Source organism: Magallana gigas, chromosome 2 (genome assembly GCF_963853765.1).
Source record: "Magallana gigas chromosome 2, xbMagGiga1.1, whole genome shotgun sequence".
Lineage (NCBI taxonomy): Eukaryota > Metazoa > Mollusca > Bivalvia > Ostreida > Ostreidae > Magallana > Magallana gigas.
Genome location: NC_088854.1, coordinates 21,048,010 through 21,053,241, shown reverse-complemented (window position 1 = coordinate 21,053,241; position 5,232 = coordinate 21,048,010). Strand labels below are relative to the sequence as shown.

Here is a 5,232-nt window from a genome sequence, read left to right as displayed (position 1 = left end):
AATGTAGCTACATTTCAGTATTCAAAACCATTTTTACAAATTACTTGTGTTTCATAACAGCTGAACAATTCTTATAAGATAGTTTTAAATGTTTCTTCGTAATTTTCGATGTTATATTCTAGCAATTTGTTTAAGAATCTATTGCAATCGGCTATGTTTAATTTCAATTTATTTATTCATGTAGGCAAGCACTTGCAATAGAATATACAGATTATTTCGGAGCTAAAACGAGTGATCAAGAAAAAAGAAACACTGCAGCAAAGAGGCGGCGCTTTGAAACGTATTCATTCAATTCATCTCCGAGGATGAATTGGTCTCTTTTCAACACGCAGTCATCCTCCGCGGGTAGGTTAAGGCAACTCCGAGTTTAATGACCGTCAAAATAATGATCAATTTAAAAACTGGTTTTGTTAAAGAAAACAGTGCGGAATATTAATACCAAGGGAATGTGTTCACCAAGATATTATTTTTCTACTTCGGAATCGACTCGATCTTTGAAGCTGCCGTGCCATGGTATCACGTGACAGTTAAAAATAGATCACTTTTTTACCTTAACAAAAAATCAAAAAGTGTAACACTACCCCGAAGTTCATTTGTATGTTTGCTACAATAATTCGATCGGCAATTAGTTCATGTTTATTAGTATTACTGCTAGAATACTATTGTTAATCGCATAAAATAAATATTGTAAATATTTATCGGAAACCCTCTCAACTTCTATAATTTCATTGTAAATACTACGTATTTTTCATTTAAAACAACGAAGCAGAGGATTCTAGCAGCACTTTTCAGGTAGTTTAGGTCATATACCGTTGATATTTTCCAAAGTCATCTTTCATAATATCCGGGGTAGCGTTACACTTTTGCCTTTTTTGTACACACTGTCAGAGGAAAGGCTGGTCAAGCCATATAAATGTCGATCTGCTTACCTTATAACACTCGCTGATTAAACAAAATATCCATGCCTGTATTATCCTGTTCATATCCTGACACTCATCTAAATCTTAGGTATCTATTAAATAAGTCTCATTTCGGCATTGTTTACACTGCATTCCGATGATTTGTCTCCCGACATGATCTTCGCTATTAGACATGCTTGTGACGTCATCAATGATAATTATACGTAATAGAGAGAAATCGAAGATATATTCAGTTAGAAGAGTTTCTAGTGATATTTTATGCCTGTAGTTTTTATATTTTAAACCAGAGATAAAGTTAAAATCGACATGTTTCTGAGTGAAATATGACATCATGCTGCTTATTGTGACGTCATATCGATCAGAGGAATTTGATCGCTGAGAGTTGCCTTATCGTACCCGCGTCTTCCAACGTTTCTTCGACAGAAGAACTAGAGGAACAATCATCAGATACCGAGACCTACACGGTGTCTACCTCAGGTTCCTCAGGGTATCCAAACACCTCTGAGTCTGAGAGCAAGTCTGAGGACACTGAAAGAAGGAATGCAACAAATACGTTTTAGCCTTTGCAAAACGGTTCCGAATCGCTGGAATTGGAAAAGAGCAACCTTTGAAATAACTTCTACAGAAATGGAATTGAAATGATTATCAACAGAACAGGACGGTATGTATGTGTAAATAATATGACTTGAAATTAGGTATATATCTTTTATCATCGAAACATGCTCCCAAACACTGTTTATCCAACATCCTCTTGTCCTTGACTCTCTCTCATCAGTTTTCTCATACAAATTCTTTGACGTCATATTCATGAACATGTTTAGTAGATTAGCTTTAAGAAATGTGATGTTGAGTAGGTTAACAACATGCATGTTGGTAAACTTGGGACCATAAGCTGTGTGGACGTTGGAAAAGCAAAATATTTTGACTTTAATAGATAATTATAATCCCTCTTAACATATGATAACCTGGTTTGATATCAATTTAAATACATGTATTATCCATTTTATTTCAGGAGAATCTTTCCGTATGTCAAGTTTACCTTGAAAGGCCTGGATCCTGCGGGATTGTATGACATAATGTTTGATATAATCCCAGCTGACACCAATTATTTTAAATTTGTGGACAACAAATGGGTAGGTATTGGAGAAGCTGAACAAGATTTTAATAACAACTTTTTCAAGCCTCCAGATTTTCCACAAATTGGGTCGGAATGGATAGCCAAAATCATATCATTCCAAAATGTGAAACTTTCAAACCAACCTAGCTGTAAATGTAGAATCGTAATTTTTTTTTTAGTCACTTCTTAAAATTGTGGCTTATGCCTTGCTTTATTGGCTTTAAATGTGTTAATTGATATTTCGATAAAATCGTACTGGGGTTGTCTACGTACCAATTGACAGGTAGGATGTGTTAATTGATATTTCGATAAAATCGTACTGGGGTTATCCACGTACAATTTGACATGTAGCATTTGAGTATAAGTTGATTGTTCCGAATCTTTGTATCAATTTACAGTTCAGTCTCCGAACCCTTCAGAAGTATTTAGTGAAAATATCTCTCATCAAACACAAGACAGACATATTTTCGGTGCTTGAAATTCCAATTCCAGTACCGACGTTTGAAGCAGTTACAGCATACAACAACAGGCAGGTCACGGAGCTGAAGATCAAGAGCAATCCATATTCCAAAGCCTTCCGGTACCCCAAAAGCAGGTAAATCGAATCTTACGTTTTGCAAAAGTATCAAGATATGATTCCAAACGGTGATATACCGCTGTATCTCTGTTAATTGTTTTTTCTGAAAATATTGATATTTGACATTTTTCTACATTTTGAGTAAAGATAACATTTTAGACACCCAACGGTCAAGAACAGATCACGTGTTTGTCATGTTGATTTAGACACCTCAGAAAAAAGGTCTATACAGTATGCAAATGAAATAATTGTTTGAATCAAAATAAACGCACGTATGACCATCCTCTGATTAGTAAAAATCAGAACCTTTCTTTCTAAGCAGGAAATATATTTAATATACTTTATGCAAGAACGCAGGTGTAACCTGGTTTCCTACTAATGGTAATGAGAGATCTAATCAAATGCATGTAATACATGTACCTATGATAAAATATTATTAAATCCTCATCACGAAAATGGTACCCTACATTTGTGTATTACAGAATTACATTATTTGATAAAATCATTTTAGTCATATTTGTTTATCTTTTATTCCTTAATATGGATGGTAAGGGATAGGTAGGATAGAAAATAGCTCATTAGTGGGATAGGATGCATGATAGAGGATAGAATATAATTGATTTGTCAAATTTCACGATAACAGTTCTGCTACTTGTTGAAATGCATAGTTTTGTCCATTTTATATCTATAATCGAAACTATCCTTTATTCTTTTAAATTTAATCTTTATTTGTGTTACTCCTTAGAATGAAAAAGCCTTCAGTTTCTCTCTCTGATAAGAAGACCAATAAACATCAAAACAAAAAAATCCCAACATCAAGAATGGATATGTTCACGGAAAGCTTTGATGAAATTCACCACATACAGTAAGTTTTATAGAATTAAAAGCATGAATATTCTCTTATTTTGTACTAACTATCCAATAACTGTAATTTCCATCATTCCATATATTTCAAACACCAAAAAAAATCCTCAATTAGTTATCAATATTTTATTTTAAAATCATCAAGACGAAGACGAAGATGAAGAATTAAAAAAAAACACCAAAAAAAAAATTGTATTGACTTTAAACAAATTTATATCAAGAAATGATTTCGCAGGGCTACTTTTCCTTAATATAGCTTCTACATGTATAATAACAAAAGACTACAGTCTATACAGCTTACATTATAAGTAATTAATTCTACATTTCAGACAACCATCACAATCTACGGCCTTGCAGAACGACAGACGGAAACCAAGTAAGTACACGTACCTAAGACTTTTCAAGTAAAACATTTTAACATAGCCTTGTCAAACAGAGTTACATATTATGTAATCACTAAAGCTGTGTTGGAGATAAGAAGTAATTAATTTTGAATTCAATATTTGAGAGAGAAATGGCTTACATATGTTAATTGCTTTTATGTTCTAAAGTGACATGCTTAAAGACAAAGGGTCTTTCCCTAGTTTTCTTTTTTTTTAATAATAGCTGACATAGACTAAACAATTTAGATTTATTTTGCCTTTTTCGGTTCATCAATCTCCGAAGAATCAGAATTGAAGAACGATCAAGGTACTCAAACAGAACTGTCAATGGCGGATGGAAACTTATGGTGCATGTTACCAGTCTGTAAGTTTTATATGATACTTTCCATAAACTTAATTAGAGAAACGTATATTTCATACGACAATACTTTGTATTTTGTTAACTATTAATTGAAATTCTGGGAAGGTTATTGAACGACAAAATAATATTTCACAAGACAATACTTTGTATTCTGTTTACTGTTAGTTGAAAATCCCGGAAAGGAAAGGTCTATGCAATAACTGTTTAGGTAATATTTAGGTACCTTTTATTCACGTGTGAGATCATGTGTTTGACAAAGAGAAATGCTTCATCATCATAAATCGGTATTATATATAACACAACACTCAAATGAAAAAAATGTTTTGTTAAATGTTTGGGTTGCTTTTCATTTAGGTCCAATTGTAAGGAATCTTTTAAACATGGCGACCTCTCCATCATGTCCTCGCAATATGAATCCTGACATCAACTCACTGAGGCAATATTTTGAGGCATTGTAGCAGGTGGAATTATACTCTGTAGAGAAGAGAATTCCTTGCAACAAGAATATGTATATATTTTAAATCGAGAATTGCTAGAGGAAAATCTTGGTGAAAAATAGATTGCTTTTGTATTATTTTCATGTTATATTTTCATTGAAATAAATGTCTGTGGAGAAAATATTTGTTTGTTTTTAATGCACTTTTATTCCTTCCAAGTTCTCCAAAAAGGCATCTTTCCAACTCAAGGGTTTCTGATCCGCTCGACTCTACATAAACCCTTGACCGAATAGGCATAGTTTAACTGGGTTAGAAACATCGTACGCTGGTTGGTGTCATACAAGTTTGCATGATCCAATAAGAAGCGCTGTTTTAATAATGTTGTGAAGTGTGCATTGATCAATGTTGAACCATTGTCAAATAAATTTGAGACGGACTAGTAAGTATTTGACTTACTGCTGTCGGTTTTAAGTCCGAGTGAATCCATCTTTTGTACAAATTCGATTTTGTTAATGGGAGCAGCCACGTTGCTATATTGTTTCTGTTTATAACGCATTCTCTGATTGGTCAGAG

General features: G+C 33.3%; 1 long non-coding RNA gene across 1 annotated transcript; it reads left to right on the top strand.

The window, feature by feature from the left end:
- The first annotated feature begins 3,851 nt into the window (after positions 1–3,851).
- LOC136272837 (uncharacterized) lies at positions 3,852–4,840 on the top strand. Its single transcript, XR_010710864.1, has 2 exons — positions 3,852–4,225; positions 4,577–4,840. It is a non-coding gene; the product is annotated as an uncharacterized lncRNA (long non-coding RNA).
- Positions 4,841–5,232: the final 392 nt, after the last annotated feature.